Here is a 23,683-nt window from a genome sequence, read left to right on the forward strand (position 1 = left end):
ATAATAGAGACAGTAGATGTAGCTGGTCTGTCATAATATAATAGAGACAGTAGATCTAGCTGGTCTGTCATTATATGATAGAGACAGTATATCTAGCTGGTCTGTCATAATATAAAAGAGACAGTAGATCTAGCTGGTCTGTCATAATAGAGACAGTAGATCTAGCTGGTCTGCATTAATATAATAGAGACAGTAGATCTAGCTGGTCTGTCATAATATAACAGAGACAGTAGATCTAGCTGGTCTGTCATAATATAATAGAGACAGTAGATGTAGCTGGTCTGTCATAATATAATAGAGACAGTAGTTCTAGCTGGTCTGTCATAATGTGCGAGAGATAGTAGATCTAGCTGGTCTGTCATAATATAATAGAGACTGTATATCTAGCTGGTCTGTCATATTATAGTAGAGACAGTAGATCTAGCTGGTCTCTCATAATATAATAGAGACAGTAGATCTAGCTGGTCTGTCATAATATAATATAATAGAGACAGTAGATCTAGCTGTCTGTCATAATATAATAGAGACAGTAGATCTAGCTGGTCTGTCATAATATAATAGAGACAGTATATCTAGCTGGTACATCATAATAGAATAGAGACAGTAGATCTAGCTGGTCTCATAATATAATAGAGACAGTAGATCGAGCTGGTCTGTCATATATATAGAGACAGTAGATCTAGCTGGTCTGTCATAATATAATAGACACAGTAGATCTAGTTGGTCTGTCAAAATAGAGAGTGTAGATCTAGCTGGTCTGTCATAATATAATATAATAGAGACAGTAGATCTAGCTGGTCTGTCATAATATAATAGGGACAGTAGATCTAGCTGGTCTGTCATAATATAATAGAGACAGTAGATCTAGCTTGTCTGTCATATTATACTAGAGACAGTAGATCTAGCTGGTCTGTCATAATATAACATAGACAGTAGATCTAGCTGGTCTGTCATAATATAATAGAGACAGTAGATCTAGCTGGTCTGTCATAATAGAGACAGTAGATCTAGCTGGTCTGTCATAATATAATAGAGACAGTAGATCTAGCTGGTCTGTCATAATAGAGACAGTAGATCAAGCTGGTATATCATAATATAATAGAGACAGTAGATGTAGCTGGTCTGTCATAATATAATAGAGACAGTAGATCTAGCTGGTCTGTCATTATATGATAGAGACAGTATATCTAGCTGGTCTGTCATAATATAAAAGACACAGTAGATCTAGCTGGTCTGTCATAATAGAGACAGTAGATCTAGCTGGTCTGTCATAATATAATAGAGACAGTAGATCTAGCTGGTCTGTCATAATAGAGACAGTAGATCTAGCTGGTCTGTCATAATATAATAGAGACAGTAGATCTAGCTGGTCTGTCATAATAGAGACAGTAGATCTAGCTGGTATATCATAATATAATAGAGACAGTAGATGTAGCTGGTCTGTCATAATATAATAGAGACAGTAGATCTAGCTGGTCTGTCATAATATACTAGAGATAGTAGATCTAGCTGGTCTGTCATAATATAATAGAGACTGTATATCTAGCTGGTACATCATAATAGAATAGAGACAGTAGATCTAGCTGGTCTCTCATAATATAATAGAGACAGTAGATCGAGCTGGTCTGTCATATTATAGTAGAGACAGTAGATCTAGCTGGTCTGTCATAATATAATAGACACAGTAGATCTAGTTGGTCTGTCATAATAGAGAGTGTAGATCTAGCTGGTCTGTCATAATATAATATAATAGAGACAGTAGATCTAGCTGGTCTGTCATAATATAATAGAGACAGTAGATCTAGCTGGTCTGTCATAATATAACAGAGACAGTAGATCTAGCTGGTCTGTCATAATATAATAGAGAGAGTAGATCTAGCTGGTCTGTCATAATATAATACAGACAGTAGATCTAGCTGGTCTGTCATAATATAATAGAGACGGTAGATCTAGCTGGTCTGTCATGTTATACTAGCGACAGTAGATCTAGCAAGTCTGTCATAATATAATAGAGAAAGTAGACCTAGCTGGTCTGTCATAATATAACATAGACAGTAGATCTAGCTGGTCTGTCATAATATAATAGAGACAGTAGATGTAGCTGGTCTGTCATAATATAATAGTGACAGTAGATCTAGCTGGTCTGTCATGATATAACAGAGACAGTAGATCTAGCTGGTCTGTCATATTATAATAGAGACAGTAGATCTAGCTGGTCTCTCATAATATAATAGAGACAGTAGATCGAGCTGGTCTGTCATATTATAGTAGAGACAGTAGATCTAGCTGGTCTGTCATAATATAATAGAGACAGTAGATCTAGCTGGTCTGTCATAATATAGACAGTATATCTAGCTGGTCTGTTATAATATAATATAATATAGACAGTAGATCTAGCTGGTCTGTCATAATATAATAGAGACAGTAGATCTAGCTGGTCTGTCATAATATAATAGAGACAGTAGATCTAGCTGGTCTGTCATAATATAATAGAGACAGTAGATCTAGCTGGTCTGTCATAATATAATAGAGACATAATATAAAAGAGACAGTAGATCTAGCTGGTATGTCATAATATAATAGAGACAGTAGATGTAGCTGGTCTGTCATAATATAATAGAGACAGTAGATCTAGCTGGTCTGTCATAATATAATAGAGACAGTAGATCTAGCTGGTCTGTCATAATATAATAGAGACAGTAGATCTAGCTGGTCTGTCATAATATAATAGAGACAGTAGATCAGCTGGTCTGTCATAATATAATAGAGACAGTAGATCTAGCTGGTCTGTCATATTATAATAGAGACAGTAGATCTAGCTGGTCTGTCATAATATAATAGAGACAGTAGATCTAGCTGGTCTGTCATAATAGAGACAGTAGATCTAGCTGGTCTGTCATAATATAATATAATAGAGACAGTAGATCTAGCTGGTCTGTCATAATATAATAGAGACAGTAGATCTAGCTGGTCTGTCATAATATAATAGAGACAGTAGATCTAGCTGGTCTGTCATAATAACAGAGACAGTAGATCTAGCTGGTATATCATAATATAATAGAGACAGTAGATGTAGCTGGTCTGTCATTATATGATAGAGACAGTATATCTAGCTGGTCTGTCATAATATAAAAGAGACAGTAGATCTAGCTGGTCTGTCATAATAGAGACAGTAGATCTAGCTGGTCTGTCATAATATAATAGAGACAGTAGATCTAGCTGGTCTGTCATAATAGAGACAGTAGATCTAGCTGGTCTGTCATAATATAATAGAGACAGTAGATCTAGCTGGTCTGTCATAATAGAGACAGTATATCTAGCTGGTATATCATAATATACTTGAGATAGTAGATCTAGCTGGTCTGTCATAATATAATAGAGACAGTAGATGTAGCTGGTCTGTCATAATAGAGACAGTAGATCTAGCTGGTCTGTCATAATATACTAGAGATAGTAGATCTAGCTGGTCTGTCATAATATAATAGAGACAGTAGATGTAGCTGGTCTGTCATAATATAATAGAGACAGTAGTTCTAGCTGGTCTGTCATAATATAACATAGACAGTAGATCTAGCTGGTCTGTCATAATATAATAGAGACAGTAGATAGCTGGTCTGTCATAACAGTAGATCTAGCTGGTCTGTCATAATAGAGACAGTAGATCTAGCTGGTCTGTCATAATATAATAGAGACAGTAGATCTAGCTGGTCTGTCATAATAGAGACAGTAGATCAAGCTGGTATATCATAATATAATAGAGACAGTAGATGTAGCTGGTCTGTCATAATATAATAGAGACAGTAGATCTAGCTGGTCTGTCATTATATGCTAGAGACAGTATATCTAGCTGGTCTGTCATAATATAAAAGAGACAGTAGATCTAGCTGGTCTGTCATAATAGAGACAGTAGATCTAGCTGGTCTGTCATAATATAATAGAGACAGTAGATCTAGCTGGTCTGTCATAATAGAGACAGTAGATCTAGCTGGTCTGTCATAATATAATAGAGACAGTAGATCTAGCTGGTCTGTCATAATAGAGACAGTAGATCTAGCTGGTATATCATAATATAATAGAGACAGTAGATGTAGCTGGTCTGTCATAATATAATAGAGACAGTAGATCTAGCTGGTCTGTCATAATATACTAGAGATAGTAGATCTAGCTGGTCTGTCATAATATAATAGAGACTGTATATCTAGCTGGTACATCATAATAGAATAGAGACAGTAGATCTAGCTGGTCTCATCATAATATAATAGAGACAGTAGATCGAGCTGGTCTGTCATATTATAGTAGAGACAGTAGATCTAGCTGGTCTGTCATAATATAATAGACACAGTAGATCTAGTTGGTCTGTCATAATAGAGAGTGTAGATCTAGCTGGTCTGTCATAATATAATATAATAGAGACAGTAGATCTAGCTGGTCTGTCATAATATAATAGGGACAGTAGATCTAGCTGGTCTGTCATAATATAATAGAGACAGTAGATCTAGCTGGTCTGTCATAATATAACAGAGACAGTAGATCTAGCTGGTCTGTCATAATATAATAGAGAGAGTAGATCTAGCTGGTCTGTCATAATATAATACAGACAGTAGATCTAGCTGGTCTGTCATAATATAATAGAGACGGTAGATCTAGCTGGTCTGTCATGTTATACTAGCGACAGTAGATCTAGCAAGTCTGTCATAATATAATAGAGAAAGTAGACCTAGCTGGTCTGTCATAATATAACATAGACAGTAGATCTAGCTGGTCTGTCATAATATAATAGAGACAGTAGATGTAGCTGGTCTGTCATAATATAATAGTGACAGTAGATCTAGCTGGTCTGTCATGATATAACAGAGACAGTAGATCTAGCTGGTCTGTCATATTATAATAGAGACAGTAGATCTAGCTGGTCTCTCATAATATAATAGAGACAGTAGATCGAGCTGGTCTGTCATATTATAGTAGAGACAGTAGATCTAGCTGGTCTGTCATAATATAATAGAGACAGTAGATCTAGCTGGTCTGTCATAATATAGACAGTATATCTAGCTGGTCTGTTATAATATAATATAATATAGACAGTAGATCTAGCTGGTCTGTCATAATATAATAGAGACAGTAGATCTAGCTGGTCTGTCATAAAATAACAGAGACAGTAGATCTAGCTGGTCTGTCATAATATAATAGAGACCGTAGATCTAGCTGGTCTGTCATATTATACTAGAGACAGTAGATCTAGCTGGTCTGTCATAATATAAAAGAGACAGTAGATCTAGCTGGTATGTCATAATATAATAGAGACAGTAGATGTAGCTGGTCTGTCATAATATAATAGAGACAGTAGATCTAGCTGGTCTGTCATAATATAATAGAGACAGTAGATCTAGCTGGTCTGTCATAATATAATAGAGACAGTAGATCTAGCTGGTCTCTCATAATATAATAGAGACAGTAGATCGAGCTGGTCTGTCATATTATAGTAGAGACAGTAGATCAAGCTGGTCTGTCATAATATAATAGAGACAGTAGATCTAGCTGGTCTGTCATAATAGAGACAGTAGATCTAGCTGGTCTGTCATAATATAATATAATAGAGACAGTAGATCTAGCTAGAGACAGTAGATCTAGCTGGTCTGTCATAATATAATAGAGACAGTAGATCTAGCTGGTCTGTCATAATATAATAGAGACAGTAGATCTAGCTGGTCTGTCATAATAGAGACAGTAGATCTAGCTGGTCTGTCATAATATAATAGAGACAGTAGATCTAGCTGGTATATCATAATATAATAGAGACAGTAGATCTAGCTGGTCTGTCATAATATAATAGAGACAGTAGATCTAGCTGGTCTGTCATTATATAATAGAGACAGTATATCTAGCTGGTCTGTCATAATATAAAAGAGACAGTAGATCTAGCTGGTCTGTCATAATAGAGACAGTAGATCTAGCTGGTCTGTCATAATATAATAGAGACAGTAGATCTAGCTGGTCTGTCATAATAGAGACAGTAGATCTAGCTGGTCTGTCATAATATAATAGAGACAGTAGATCTAGCTGGTCTGTCATAATAGAGACAGTATATCTAGCTGGTATATCATAATATACTTGAGATAGTAGATCTAGCTGGTCTGTCATAATATAATAGAGACAGTAGATGTAGCTGGTCTGTCATAATAGAGACAGTAGATCTAGCTGGTCTGTCATAATATACTAGAGATAGTAGATCTAGCTGGTCTGTCATAATATAATAGAGACAGTAGATGTAGCTGGTCTGTCATAATGAAATAGAGACAGTAGTTCTAGCTGGTCTGTCATAATGTACGAGAGATAGTAGATCTAGCTGGTCTGTCATAATATAATAGAGACTGTATATCTAGCTGGTCTGTAATATTATAGTAGAGACAGTAGATCTAGCTGGTCTCTCATAATATAATAGAGACAGTAGATCTAGCTGGTCTGTCATATTATAGTAGAGACAGTAGATCTAGCTGGTCTGTCATAATAGAGACAGTAGATCTAGCTGGTCTGTCATAATATAATATAATAGAGACAGTAGATCTAGCTGGTCTGTCATAATATAATAGAGACAGTAGATCTAGCTGGTCTGTCATAATATAATAGAGACAGTAGATCTAGCTGGTCTGTCATAATATAACAGAGACAGTAGATCTAGCTGGTCGGTCATAATATAATAGAAACAGTAGATCTAGCTGGTATGTCATAATATAATAGAGACAGTAGATCTAGCTGGTCTGTCATAATATAATAGAGACAGTAGATGTAGCTGGTCTGTCATATTATACTAGAGACAGTAGATCTAGCTGGTCTGTCATAATATAAAATAGACAGTATATCTAGCTGGTCTGTCATAATATAATAGAGACAGTAGATCTAGCTGGTCTGTCATAATAGAGACAGTAGATCTAGCTGGTCTGTCATAATATAATAGAGACAGTAGATCTAGCTGGTCTGTCATAATAGAGACAGTAGATCTAGCTGGTCTGTCATAATATAATAGAGACAGTAGATGTAGCTGGTCTGTCATAATATAATAGAGACAGTAGATCTAGCTGGTCTGTCATTATATGATAGAGACAGTATATCTAGCTGGTCTGTCATAATATAAAAGAGACAGTAGATCTAGCTGGTCTGTCATAATAGAGACAGTAGATCTAGCTGGTCTGTCATAATATAATAGAGACAGTAGATCTAGCTGGTCTGTCATAATAGAGACAGTAGATCTAGCTGGTCTCTCATAATATAATAGAGACAGTAGATCGAGCTGGTCTGTCATATTATAGTAGAGACAGTAGATCAAGCTGGTCTGTCATAATATAATAGAGACAGTAGATCTAGCTGGTCTGTCATAATAGAGACAGTAGATCTAGCTGGTCTGTCATAATATAATATAATAGAGACAGTAGATCTAGCTGGTCTGTCATAATATAATAGAGACCGTAGATCTAGCTGGTCTGTCATAATATAATAGAGACAGTAGATCTAGCTGGTCTGTCATAATAACAGAGACAGTAGATCTAGATGGTCTGTCATAATAGAGACAGTAGATCTAGCTGGTATATCATAATATAATAGAGACAGTAGATGTAGCTGGTCTGTCATAATATAATAGAGACAGTAGATCTAGCTGGTCTGCCATTATATGATAGAGACAGTATATCTAGCTGGTCTGTCATAATATAAAAGAGACAGTAGATCTAGGTGGTCTGTCATAATAGAGACAGTAGATCTAGCTGGTCTGTCATAATATAATAGAGACAGTAGATCTAGCTGGTCTGTCATAATAGAGACAGTAGATCTAGCTGGTCTGTCATAATATAATAGAGACAGTAGATCTAGCTGGTCTGTCATAATAGAGACAGTATATCTAGCTGGTATATCATAATATACTTGAGATAGTAGATCTAGCTGGTCTGTCATAATATAATAGAGACAGTAGATGTAGCTGGTCTGTCATAATAGAGACAGTAGATCTAGCTGGTCTGTCATAATATACTAGAGATAGTAGATCTAGCTGGTCTGTCATAATATAATAGAGACAGTAGATGTAGCTGGTCTGTCATAATATAATAGAGACAGTAGTTCTAGCTGGTCTGTCATAATGTACGAGAGATAGTAGATCTAGCTGGTCTGTCATAATATAATAGAGACTGTATATCTAGCTGGTCTGTCATATTATATTAGAGACAGTAGATCTAGCTGGTCTGTCATATTATAGTAGAGACAGTAGATCTAGCTGGTCTGTCATAATAGAGACAGTAGATCTAGCTGGTCTGTCATAATATAATATAATAGAGACAGTAGATCTAGCTGGTCTGTCATAATATAATAGAGACAGTAGATCTAGCTGGTCTGTCATAATATAATAGAGACAGTAGATCTAGCTGGTCTGTCATAATATAACAGAGACAGTAGATCTAGCTGGTCGGTCATAATATAATAGAAACAGTAGATCTAGCTGGTATGTCATAATATAATAGAGACAGTAGATCTAGCTGGTCTGTCATAATATAATAGAGACAGTAGATGTAGCTGGTCTGTCATATTATACTAGAGACAGTAGATCTAGCTGGTCTGTCATAATATAAAATAGACAGTATATCTAGCTGGTCTGTCATAATATAATAGAGACAGTAGATCTAGCTGGTCTGTCATAATATAATAGAGACAGTAGATCTAGCTGGTCTGTCATAATAGAGACAGTAGATCTAGCTGGTCTGTCATAATATAATAGAGACAGTAGATCTAGCTGGTCTGTCATAATATAATAGAGACAGTAGATCTAGCTGGTCTGTCATTATATGATAGAGACAGTATATCTAGCTGGTCTGTCATAATATAAAAGAGACAGTAGATCTAGCTGGTCTGTCATAATAGAGACAGTAGATCTAGCTGGTCTGTCATAATATAATAGAGACAGTAGATCTAGCTGGTCTGTCATAATAGAGACAGTAGATCTAGCTGGTCTGTCATAATATAATAGAGACAGTAGATCTAGCTGGTCTGTCATAATAGAGACAGTAGATCTAGCTGGTATATCATAATATAATAGAGACAGTAGATGTAGCTGGTCTGTCATAATATAATAGAGACAGTAGATCTAGCTGGTCTGTCATAATATAATAGAGACTGTATATCTAGCTGGTACATCATAATAGAATAGAGACAGTAGATCTAGCTGGTCTCTCATAATATAATAGAGACAGTAGATCGAGCTGGTTTGTCATATTATAGTAGAGACAGTAGATCTAGCTGGTCTGTCATAATATAATAGAGACAGTAGATCTAGCTGGTCTGTCATAATAGAGAGTGTAGATCTAGCTGGTCTGTCATAATATAATATAATAGAGACAGTAGATCTAGCTGGTCTGTCATAATATAATAGAGACAGTAGATCTAGCTGGTCTGTCATAATATAATAGAGACAGTAGATCTAGCTGGTCTGTCATAATATAATAGAGACAGTAGATCTAGCTGGTCTGTCATAATAGAGACAGTAGATCTAGCTGGTCTGTCATAATATAAAAGAGACAGTAGATCTAGCTGGTCTGTCATAATAGAGACAGTAGATCTAGCTGGTCTGTCATAACATAATAGAGACAGTAGATCTAGCTGGTCTGTCATAATAGAGACAGTAGATCTAGCTGGTCTGTCATAATATAATAGAGACAGTAGATCTAGCTGGTCTGTCATAATAGAGACAGTAGATCTAGCTGGTATATCATAATATAATAGACACAGTAGATGTAGCTGGTCTGTCATAATATAATAGAGACAGTAGATCTAGCTGGTCTGTCATAATATAATAGAGACAGTAGTTCTAGCTGGTCTGTCAAAATGTACGAGAGATAGTAGATCTAGCTGGTCTGTCATAATATAATAGAGACTGTATATCATGCTGGTCTGTCATATTATAGTAGAGACAGTAGATCTAGCTGGTCTCTCATAATATAATAGAGACAGTAGATCTAGATGGTCTGTCATATTATAGTAGAGACAGTAGATCTAGCTGGTCTGTCATAATAGAGACAGTAGATCTAGCTGGTCTGTCATAATATAATATAATAGAGACAGTAGATCTAGCTGGTCTGTCATAATATAATAGAGACAGTAGATCTAGCTGGTCTGTCATAATATAATAGAGACAGTAGATCTAGCTGGTCTGTCATAATATAACAGAGACAGTAGATCTAGCTGGTCGGTCATAATATAATAGAAACAGTAGATCTAGCTGGTATGTCATAATATAATAGAGACAGTAGATCTAGCTGGTCTGTCATAATATAATAGAGACAGTAGATGTAGCTGGTCTGTCATATTATACTAGAGACAGTAGATCTAGCTGGTCTGTCATAATATAAAATAGACAGTATATCTAGCTGGTCTGTCATAATATAATAGAGACAGTAGATCTAGCTGGTCTGTCATAATAGAGACAGTAGATCTAGCTGGTCTGTCATAATATAATAGAGACAGTAGATCTAGCTGGTCTGTCATAATAGAGACAGTAGATCTAGCTGGTCTGTCATAATATAATAGAGACAGTAGATCTAGCTGGTCTGTCATAATAGAGACAGTAGATCAAGCTGGTATATCATAATATAATAGAGACAGTAGATGTAGCTGGTCTGTCATAATATAATAGAGACAGTAGATCTAGCTGGTCTGTCATTATATGATAGAGACAGTATATCTAGCTGGTCTGTCATAATATAAAAGAGACAGTAGATCTAAATGGTCTGTCATAATAGAGACAGTAGATCTAGCTGGTCTGTCATAATATAATAGAGACAGTAGATCTAGCTGGTCTGTCATAATAGAGACAGTAGATGTAGCTGGTATATCATAATATAATAGAGACAGTAGATGTAGCTGGTCTGTCATAATATAATAGAGACAGTAGATCTAGCTGGTCTGTCATAATATAATAGAGACTGTATATCTAGCTGGTATATCAAAGTAGAATAGAGACAGTAGATCTAGCTGGTCTCTCATAATATAATAGAGACAGTAGATCGAGCTGGTCTGTCATATTATAGTAGAGACAGTAGATCTAGCTGGTCTGTCATAATATAATAGAGACAGTAGATCTAGCTGGTCTGTCATAATATAATATAATATAATAGAGACAGTATATCTAGCTGGTCTGTCATAATATAATAGAGACCGTAGATCTAGCTGGTCTGTCATAATATAATAGAGACAGTAGATCTAGCTGGTCTGTCATAATAACAGAGACAGTAGATCTAGCTGGTCTGTCATAATAGAGACAGTAGATCTAGCTGGTATATCATAATATAATAGAGACAGTAGATGTAGCTGGTCTGTCATAATATAATAGAGACAGTAGATCTAGCTGGTCTGTCATCATATGATAGAGACAGTATATCTAGCTGGTCTGTCATAATAGAGACAGTAGATCTAGCTGGTCTGTCATAATAGAGACAGTAGATCTAGCTGGTCTGTCATAATATAATAGAGACAGTAGATCTAGCTGGTCTGTCATAATAGAGACAGTAGATCTAGCTGGTCTGTCATAATAGAGACAGTAGATCTAGCTGGTCTGTCATAATAGAGACAGTATATCTAGCTGGTATATCATAATATACTTGAGATAGTAGATCTAGCTGGTCTGTCATAATATAATAGAGACAGTAGATGTAGCTGGTCTGTCATAATAGAGACAGTAGATCTAGCTGGTCTGTCATAATATACTAGAGATAGTAGATCTAGCTGGTCTGTCATAATATAATAGAGACAGTAGATGTAGCTGGTCTGTCATAATATAATAGAGACAGTAGTTCTAGCTGGTCTGTCATAATGTACGAGAGATAGTAGATCTAGCTGGTCGGTCATAATATAATAGAAACAGTAGATCTAGCTGGTATGTCATAATATAATAGAGACAGTAGATCTAGCTGGTCTGTCATAATATAATAGAGACAGTAGATGTAGCTGGTCTGTCATATTATACTAGAGACAGTAGATCTAGCTGGTCTGTCATAATATAAAATAGACAGTATATCTAGCTGGTCTGTCATAATATAATAGAGACAGTAGATCTAGCTGGTCTGTCATAATAGAGACAGTAGATCTAGCTGGTCTGTCATAATATAATAGAGACAGTAGATCTAGCTGGTCTGTCATAATAGAGACAGTAGATCTAGCTGGTCTGTCATAATATAATAGAGACAGTAGATCTAGCTGGTCTGTCATAATAGAGACAGTAGATCTAGCTGGTATATCATAATATAATAGAGACAGTAGATGTAGCTGGTCTGTCATAATATAATAGAGACAGTAGATCTAGCTGGTCTGTCATTATATGATAGAGACAGTATATCTAGCTGGTCTGTCATAATATAAAAGAGACAGTAGATCTAGCTGGTCTGTCATAATAGAGACAGTAGATCTAGCTGGTCTGTCATAATATAATAGAGACAGTAGATCTAGCTGGTCTGTCATAATAGAGACAGTAGATCTAGCTGGTCTGTCATAATATAATAGAGACAGTAGATCTAGCTGGTCTGTCATAATAGAGACAGTAGATCTAGCTGGTATATCATAATATAATAGAGACAGTAGATGTAGCTGGTCTGTCATAATATAATAGAGACAGTAGATCTAGCTGGTCTGTCATAATATAATAGAGACTGTATATCTAGCTGGTACATCAAAGTAGAATAGAGACAGTAGATCTAGCTGGTCTCTCATAATATAATAGAGACAGTAGATCGAGCTGGTCTGTCATATTATAGTAGAGACAGTAGATCTAGCTGGTCTGTCATAATATAATAGAGACAGTAGATCTAGCTGGTCTGTCATAATATAATATAATATAATAGAGACAGTAGATCTAGCTGGTCTGTCATAACATAATAGAGACAGTAGATCTAGCTGGTCTGTCATAATAGAGACAGTAGATCTAGCTGGTCTGTCATAATATAATAGAGACAGTAGATCTAGCTGGTCTGTCATAATAGAGACAGTAGATCTAGCTGGTATATCATAATATAATAGCGACAGTAGATGTAGCTGGTCTGTCATATTATACTAGAGACAGTAGATCTAGCTGGTCTGTCATAATATAAAATAGACAGTATATCTAGCTGGTCTGTCATAATATAATAGAGACAGTAGATCTAGCTGGTCTGTCATAATAGAGACAGTAGATCTAGCTGGTCTGTCATAATAGAGACAGTAGATCTAGCTGGTCTGTCATAATATAATAGAGACAGTAGATGTAGCTGGTCTGTCATAATATAATAGAGACAGTAGATCTAGCTGGTCTGTCATAATAGAGACAGTAGATCTAGCTGGTATATCATAATATAATAGAGACAGTAGATGTAGCTGGTCTGTCATAATATAATAGAGACAGTAGATCTAGCTGGTCTGTCATTATATGATAGAGACAGTATATCTAGCTGGTCTGTCATAATATAATAGAGACAGTAGATCTAGCTGGTCTGTCATAATAGAGACAGTAGATCTAGCTGGTCTGTCATAATATAATAGAGACAGTAGATCTAGCTGGTCTGTCATAATAGAGACAGTAGATCTAGCTGGTATATCATAATATAATAGAGACAGTAGATGTAGCTGGTCTGTCATAATATAATAGAGACAGTAGATCTAGCTGGTCTGTCATAATATAATAGAGACTGTATATCTAGCTGGTATATCAAAGTAGAATAGAGACAGTAGATCTAGCTGGTCTCTCATAATATAATAGAGACAGTAGATCGAGCTGGTCTGTCATATTATAGTAGAGACAGTAGATCTAGCTGGTCTGTCATAATATAATAGAGACAGTAGATCTAGCTGGTCTGTCATAATATAATATAATATAATAGAGACAGTATATCTAGCTGGTCTGTCATAATATAATAGAGACCGTAGATCTAGCTGGTCTGTCATAATATAATAGAGACAGTAGATCTAGCTGGTCTGTCATAATAACAGAGACAGTAGATCTAGCTGGTCTGTCATAATAGAGACAGTAGATCTAGCTGGTATATCATAATATAATAGAGACAGTAGATGTAGCTGGTCTGTCATAATATAATAGAGACAGTAGATCTAGCTGGTCTGTCATCATATGATAGAGACAGTATATCTAGCTGGTCTGTCATAATAGAGACAGTAGATCTAGCTGGTCTGTCATAATAGAGACAGTAGATCTAGCTGGTCTGTCATAATATAATAGAGACAGTAGATCTAGCTGGTCTGTCATAATAGAGACAGTAGATCTAGCTGGTCTGTCATAATATAATAGAGACAGTAGATCTAGCTGGTCTGTCATAATAGAGACAGTATATCTAGCTGGTATATCATAATATACTTGAGATAGTAGATCTAGCTGGTCTGTCATAATATAATAGAGACAGTAGATGTAGCTGGTCTGTCATAATAGAGACAGTAGATCTAGCTGGTCTGTCATAATATACTAGAGATAGTAGATCTAGCTGGTCTGTCATAATATAATAGAGACAGTAGATGTAGCTGGTCTGTCATAATATAATAGAGACAGTAGTTCTAGCTGGTCTGTCATAATGTACGAGAGATAGTAGATCTAGCTGGTCGGTCATAATATAATAGAAACAGTAGATCTAGCTGGTATGTCATAATATAATAGAGACAGTAGATCTAGCTGGTCTGTCATAATATAATAGAGACAGTAGATGTAGCTGGTCTGTCATATTATACTAGAGACAGTAGATCTAGCTGGTCTGTCATAATATAAAATAGACAGTATATCTAGCTGGTCTGTCATAATATAATAGAGACAGTAGATCTAGCTGGTCTGTCATAATAGAGACAGTAGATCTAGCTGGTCTGTCATAATATAATAGAGACAGTAGATCTAGCTGGTCTGTCATAATAGAGACAGTAGATCTAGCTGGTCTGTCATAATATAATAGAGACAGTAGATCTAGCTGGTCTGTCATAATAGAGACAGTAGATCTAGCTGGTATATCATAATATAATAGAGACAGTAGATGTAGCTGGTCTGTCATAATATAATAGAGACAGTAGATCTAGCTGGTCTGTCATTATATGATAGAGACAGTATATCTAGCTGGTCTGTCATAATATAAAAGAGACAGTAGATCTAGCTGGTCTGTCATAATAGAGACAGTAGATCTAGCTGGTCTGTCATAATATAATAGAGACAGTAGATCTAGCTGGTCTGTCATAATAGAGACAGTAGATCTAGCTGGTCTGTCATAATATAATAGAGACAGTAGATCTAGCTGGTCTGTCATAATAGAGACAGTAGATCTAGCTGGTATATCATAATATAATAGAGACAGTAGATGTAGCTGGTCTGTCATAATATAATAGAGACAGTAGATCTAGCTGGTCTGTCATAATATAATAGAGACTGTATATCTAGCTGGTACATCAAAGTAGAATAGAGACAGTAGATCTAGCTGGTCTCTCATAATATAATAGAGACAGTAGATCGAGCTGGTCTGTCATATTATAGTAGAGACAGTAGATCTAGCTGGTCTGTCATAATATAATAGAGACAGTAGATCTAGCTGGTCTGTCATAATATAATATAATATAATAGAGACAGTATATCTAGCTGGTCTGTCATAATATAATAGAGACCGTAGATCTAGCTGGTCTGTCATAATATAATAGAGACAGTAGATCTAGCTGGTCTGTCATAATAACAGAGACAGTAGATCTAGCTGGTCTGTCATAATAGAGACAGTAGATCTATCTGGTATATCATAATATAATAGAGACAGTAGATGTAGCTGGTCTGTCATAATATAATAGAGACAGTAGATCTAGCTGGTCTGTCATCATATGATAGAGACAGTATATCTAGCTGGTCTGTCATAATATAAAAGAGACAGTAGATCTAGCTGGTCTGTCATAATAGAGACAGTAGATCTAGCTGGTCTGTCATAATATAATAGAGACAGTAGATCTAGCTGGTCTGTCATAATAGAGACAGTAGATCTAGCTGGTCTGTCATAATATAATAGAGACAGTAGATCTAGCTGGTCTGTCATAATAGAGACAGTATATCTAGCTGGTATATCATAATATACTTGAGATAGTAGATCTAGCTGGTCTGTCATAATATAATAGAGACAGTAGATGTAGCTGGTCTGTCATAATAGAGACAGTAGATCTAGCTGGTCTGTCATAAAATACTAGAGATAGTAGATCTAGCTGGTCTGTCATAATATAATAGAGACAGTAGATGTAGCTGGTCTGTCATAATATAATAGAGACAGTAGTTCTAGCTGGTCTGTCATAATGTACGAGAGATAGTAGATCTAGCTGGTCTGTCATAATATAATAGAGACTGTATATCTAGCTGGTCTGTCATATTATAGTAGAGACAGTAGATCTAGCTGGTCTCTCATAATATAATAGAGACAGTAGATCTAGCTGGTCTGTCATATTATAGTAGAGACAGTAGATCTAGCTGGTCTGTCATAATAGAGACAGTAGATCTAGCTGGTCTGTCATAATATAATATAATAGAGACAGTAGATCTAGCTGGTCTGTCATAATATAATAGAGACAGTAGATCTAGCTGGTCTGTCATAATATAATAGAGACAGTAGATCTAGCTGGTCTGTCATAATATAACAGAGACAGTAGATCTAGCTGGTCGGTCATAATATAATAGAAACAGTAGATCTAGCTGGTATGTCATAATATAATAGAGACAGTAGATCTAGCTGGTCTGTCATAATATAATAGAGACAGTAGATCTAGCTGGTCTGTCATAATAGAGACAGTATATCTAGCTGGTATATCATAATATACTTGAGATAGTAGATCTAGCTGGTCTGTCATAATATAATAGAGACAGTAGATGTAGCTGGTCTGTCATAATAGAGACAGTAGATCTAGCTGGTCTGTCATAATATACTAGAGATAGTAGATCTAGCTGGTCTGTCATAATATAATAGAGACAGTAGATGTAGCTGGTCTGTCATAATATAATAGAGACAGTAGTTCTAGCTGGTCTGTCATAATGTACGAGAGATAGTAGATCTAGCTGGTCTGTCATAATATAATAGAGACTGTATATCTAGCTGGTCTGTCATATTATAGTAGAGACAGTAGATCTAGCTGGTCTCTCATAATATAATAGAGACAGTAGATCTAGCTGGTCTGTCATATTATAGTAGAGACAGTAGATCTAGCTGGTCTGTCATAATAGAGACAGTAGATCTAGCTGGTCTGTCATAATATAATAGAAACAGTTGATCTAGCTGGTCTGTCATAATATAATAGAGACAGTAGATCTAGCTGGTCTGTCATAATATAATAGAGACAGTAGATCTAGCTGGTCTGTCATATTATAACAGAGACAGTAGATCTAGCTGGTCGGTCATAATATAATAGAAACAGTAGATCTAGCTGGTATGTCATAATATAATAGAGACAGTAGATCTAGCTGGTCTGTCATAATATAATAGAGACAGTAGATCTAGCTGGTCTGTCATAATAGAGACAGTAGATCTAGCTGGTCTGTCATAATATAATAGAGACAGTAGATCTAGCTGGTCTGTCATAATAGAGACAGTAGATCTAGCTGGTCTGTCATAATATAATAGAGACAGTAGATGTAGCTGGTCTGTCATAATATAATAGAGACAGTATATCTAGCTGGTCTGTCATTATATGATAGAGACAGTATATCTAGCTGGTCTGTCATAATATAAAAGAGACAGTAGATCTAGCTGGTCTGTCATAATAGGGACAGTAGATCTAGCTGGTCTGTCATAATATAATAGAGACAGTAGATCTAGCTGGTCTGTCATATTATAGTAGAGACAGTAGATCTAGCTGGTCTGTCATAATATAATAGAGACAGTAGATCTAGCTGGTCTGTCATAATAGAGACAGTAGATCTAGCTGGTCTGCATTAATATAATAGAGACAGTAGATGTAGCTGGTCTGTCATAATATAATAGAGACAGTAGTTCTAGCTGGTCTGTCATAATGTACGAGAGATAGTAGATCTAGCTGGTCTGTCATATTATAGTAGAGACAGTAGATCTAGCTGGTCTCTCATAATATAATAGAGACAGTAGATCTAGCTGGTCTGTCATAATATAATAGACACAGTAGATCTAGCTGGTCTGTCATATTATAGTAGAGACAGTAGATATAGCTGGTCTGTCATAATAGAGACAGTAGATCTAGCTGGTCTGTCATAATATAATATAATAGAGACAGTAGATCTAGCTGGTCTGTCATAATATAATAGAGACAGTAGATCTAGCTGGTCTGTCATAATATAATAGAGACAGTAGATCTAGCTGGTCTGTCATAATATAACAGAGACAGTAGATCTAGCTGGTCGGTCATAATATAATAGAAACAGTAGATCTAGCTGGTATGTCATAATATAATAGAGACAGTAGATCTAGCTGGTCTGTCATAATATAATAGAGACAGTAGATCTAGCTGGTCTGTCATAATAGAGACAGTAGATCTAGCTGGTCTGTCATAATATAATAGAGACAGTAGATCTAGCTGGTCTGTCATAATAGAGACAGTAGATCTAGCTGGTCTGTCATAATATAATAGAGACAGTAGATGTAGCTGGTCTGTCATAATATAATAGAGACAGTATATCTAGCTGGTCTGTCATTATATGATAGAGACAGTATATCTAGCTGGTCTGTCATAATATAAAAGAGACAGTAGATCTAGCTGGTCTGTCATAATAGAGACAGTAGATCTAGCTGGTCTGTCATAATATAATAGAGACAGTAGATCTAGCTGGTCTGTCATAATAGAGACAGTAGATCTAGCTGGTCTGTCATAATATAATAGAGACAGTAGATCTAGCTGGTCTGTCATAATAGAGACAGTAGATCTAGCTGGTATATCATAATATAATAGAGACAGTAGATGTAGCTGGTCTGTCATAATATAATAGAGACAGTAGATCTAGCTGGTCTGTCATTATATGATAGAGACAGTATATCTAGCTGGTCTGTCATAATATAAAAGAGACAGTAGATCTAGCTGGTCTGTTATAATAGAGACAGTAGATCTAGCTGGTCTGTCATAATATAATAGAGACAGTAGATCTAGCTGGTCTGTCATAATAGAGACAGTAGATCTAGCTGGTCTGTCATAATATAATAGAGACAGTAGATCTAGCTGGTCTGTCATAATAGAGACAGTAGATCTAGCTGGTCTGTCATAATATAATAGAGACAGTAGATCTAGCTGGTCTGTCATAATAGAGACAGTAGATCTAGCTGGTATATCATAATATAATAGAGACAGTAGATGTAGCTGGTCTGTCATAATATAATAGAGACAGTAGATCTAGCTGGTCTGTCATAATATAATAGAGACTGTATATCTAGCTGGTACATCATAATAGAATAGAGACAGTAGATCTAGCTGGTCTCTCATAATATAATAGAGACAGTAGATCGAGCTGGTCTGTCATATTATAGTAGAGACAGTAGATCTAGCTGGTCTGTCATAATATAATAGAGACAGTAGATCTAGATGGTCTGTCATAATATAATATAATAGAGACAGTATATCTAGCTGGTCTGTCATAATATAATAGAGACCGTAGATCTAGCTGGTCTGTCATAATATAATAGAGACAGTAGATCTAGCTGGTCTGTCATAATAACAGAGACAGTAGATCTAGCTGGTCTGTCATAATAGAGACAGTAGATCTAGCTGGTATATCATAATATAATAGAGACAGTAGATCTAGCTGGTCTGTCATTATATGATAGAGACAGTATATCTAGCTGGTCTGTCATAATATAAAAGAGACAGTAGATCTAGCTGGTCTGTCATAATATAATAGAGACAGTAGATCTAGCTGGTCTGTCATAATATAATAGAGACAGTAGATCTAGCTGGTCTGTCATAATATAATAGAGACAGTAGATCTAGCTGGTCTGTCATAATATAATAGAGACAGTAGATCTAGCTGGTCTGTCATAATATAATAGAGACAGTAGATCTAGCTGGTCTGTCATAATATAATAGAGACTGTATATCTAGCTGGTACATCATAATAGAATAGAGACAGTAGATCTAGCTGGTCTCTCATAATATAATAGAGACAGTAGATCGAGCTGGTCTGTCATATTATAGTAGAGACAGTAGATCTAGCTGGTCTGTCATAATATAATAGAGACAGTAGATCTAGCTGGTCTGTCATAATATAACATAGACAGTAGATCTAGCTGGTCTGTCATAATATAATAGAGACCGTAGATCTAGCTGGTCTGTCATAATATAATAGAGACAGTAGATCTAGCTGGTCTGTCATAATAACAGAGACAGTAGATCTAGCTGGTCTGTCATAATAGAGACAGTAGATCTAGCTGGTATATCATAATATAATAGAGACAGTAGATCTAGCTGGTCTGTCATTATATGATAGAGACAGTATATCTAGCTGGTCTGTCATAATATAAAAGAGACAGTAGATCTAGCTGGTCTGTCATAATATAATAGAGACAGTAGATCTAGCTGGTCTGTCATAATAGAGACAGTAGATCTAGCTGGTCTGTCATAATATAATAGAGACAGTAGATCTAGCTGGTCTGTCATAATAGAGACAGTATATCTAGCTGGTATATCATAATATACTTGAGATAGTAGATCTAGCTGGTCTGTCATAATATAATAGAGACAGTAGATGTAGCTGGTCTGTCATAATAGAGACAGTAGATCTAGCTGGTCTGTCATTATATACTAGAGATAGTAGATCTAGCTGGTCTGTCATAATATAATAGAGACAGTAGATGTAGCTGGTCTGTCATAATATAATAGAGACAGTAGTTCTAGCTGGTCTGTCATAATGTACGAGAGATAGTAGATCTAGCTGGTCTGTCATAATATAATAGAGACTGTATATCTAGCTGGTCTGTCATATTATAGTAGAGACAGTAGATCTAGCTGGTCTCTCATAATATAATAGAGACAGTAGATCTAGCTGGTCTGTCATATTATAGTAGAGACAGTAGATCTAGCTGGTCTGTCATAATAGAGACAGTAGATCTAGCTGGTCTGTCATAATATAATATAATAGAGACAGTAGATCTAGCTGGTCTGTCATAATATAATAGAGACAGTAGATCTAGCTGGTCTGTCATAATATAACAGAGACAGTAGATCTAGCTGGTCGGTCATAATATAATAGAAACAGTAGATCTAGCTGGTATGTCATAATATAATAGAGACAGTAGATCTAGCTGGTCTGTCATAATATAATAGAGACAGTAGATGTAGCTGGTCTGTCATAATATAAAATAGACAGTATATCTAGCTGGTCTGTCATAATATAATAGAGACAGTAGATCTAGCTGGTCTGTCATAATAGAGACAGTAGATCTAGCTGGTCTGTCATAATATAATAGAGACAGTAGATCTAGCTGGTCTGTCATAATAGAGACAGTAGATCTGGCTGGTCTGTCATAATATAATAGAGACAGTAGATGTAGCTGGTCTGTCATAATATAATATAATAGAGACAGTATATCTAGCTGGTCTGTCATAATATAATAGAGACCGTAGATCTAGCTGGTCTGTCATAATATAATAGAGACAGTAGATCTAGCTGGTCTGTCATAATAACAGAGACAGTAGATCTAGCTGGTCTGTCATAATAGAGACAGTAGATCTAGCTGGTATATCATAATATAATAGAGACAGTAGATGTAGCTGGTCTGTCATAATATAATAGAGACAGTAGATCTAGCTGGTCTGTCATTATATGATAGAGACAGTATATCTAGCTGGTCTGTCATAATATAAAAGAGACAGTAGATCTAGCTGGTCTGTCATAATATAATAGAGACAGTAGATCTAGCTGGTCGGTCATAATATAATAGAAACAGTAGATCTAGCTGGTATGTCATAATATAATAGAGACAGTAGATCTAGCTGGTATGTCATAATATAATAGAGACAGTAGATGTAGCTGGTCTGTCATAATATAAAATAGACAGTATATCTAGCTGGTCTGTCATAATATAATAGAGACAGTAGATCTAGCTGGTCTGTCATAATAGAGACAGTAGATCTAGCTGGTCTGTCATAATATGATAGAGACAGTAGATCTAGCTGGTCTGTCATAATAGAGACAGTAGATCTGGCTGGTCTGTCATAATATAATAGAGACAGTAGATGTAGCTGGTCTGTCATAATATAATATAATAGAGACAGTATATCTAGCTGGTCTGTCATAATATAATAGAGACCGTAGATCTAGCTGGTCTGTCATAATATAATAGAGACAGTAGATCTAGCTGGTCTGTCATAATAGAGACAGTAGATCTAGCTGGTCTGTCATAATATAATAGAGACAGTAGATCTAGCTGGTCTGTCATAATAGAGACAGTAGATCTAGCTGGTCTGTCATAATATAATAGAGACAGTAGATCTAGCTGGTCTGTCATAATAGAGACAGTAGATCTAGCTGGTATATCATAATATAATAGAGACAGTAGATGTAGCTGGTCTGTCATAATATAATAGAGACAGTAGATCTAGCTGGTCTGTCATAATATAATAGAGACTGTATATCTAGCTGGTACATCATAATAGAATAGAGACATTAGATCTAGCTGGTCTCTCATAATATAATAGAGACAGTAGATCGAGCTGGTCTGTCATATTATAGTAGAGACAGTAGATCTAGCTGGTCTGTCATAATATAATAGAGACAGTAGATCTAGCTGGTCTGTCATAATAGAGAGTGTAGATCTAGCTGGTCTTTCATAATATAATATAATAGAGACAGTAGATCTAGCTGGTCTGTCATAATATAATAGAGACAGTAGTTCTAGCTGGTCTGTCATAATGTACGAGAGATAGTAGATCTAGCTGGTCTGTCATAATATAATAGAGACTGTATATCTAGCTGGTCTGTCATATTATAGTAGAGACAGTAGATCTAGCTGGTCTCTCATAATATAATAGAGACAGTAGATCTAGCTGGTCTGTCATATTATAGTAGAGACAGTAGATCTAGCTGGTCTGTCATAATAGAGACAGTAGATCTAGCTGGTCTGTCATAATATAATATAATAGAGACAGTAGATCTAGCTGGTCTGTCATAATATAATAGAGACAGTAGATCTAGCTGGTCTGTCATAATATAATAGAGACAGTAGATCTAGCTGGTCTGTCATAATATAACAGAGACAGTAGATCTAGCTGGTCGGTCATAATATAATAGAAACAGTAGATCTAGCTGGTATGTCATAATATAATAGAGACAGTAGATCTAGCTGGTCTGTCATAATATAATAGAGACAGTAGATGTAGCTGGTCTGTCATATTATACTAGAGACAGTAGATCTAGCTGGTCTGTCATAATATAAAATAGACAGTATATCTAGCTGGTCTGTCATAATATAATAGAGACAGTAGATCTAGCTGGTCTGTCATAATAGAGAGTGTAGATCTAGCTGGTCTTTCATAATATAATATAATAGAGACAGTAGATCTAGCTGGTCTGTCATAATATAATAGAGACAGTAGTTCTAGCTGGTCTGTCATAATGTACGAGAGATAGTAGATCTAGCTGGTCTGTCATAATATAATAGAGACTGTATATCTAGCTGGTCTGTCATATTATAGTAGAGACAGTAGATCTAGCTGGTCTCTCATAATA

This window comes from Oncorhynchus tshawytscha, linkage group LG11 (genome assembly GCF_018296145.1).
Source record: "Oncorhynchus tshawytscha isolate Ot180627B linkage group LG11, Otsh_v2.0, whole genome shotgun sequence".
In the NCBI taxonomy this organism is placed as follows: domain Eukaryota; kingdom Metazoa; phylum Chordata; class Actinopteri; order Salmoniformes; family Salmonidae; genus Oncorhynchus; species Oncorhynchus tshawytscha.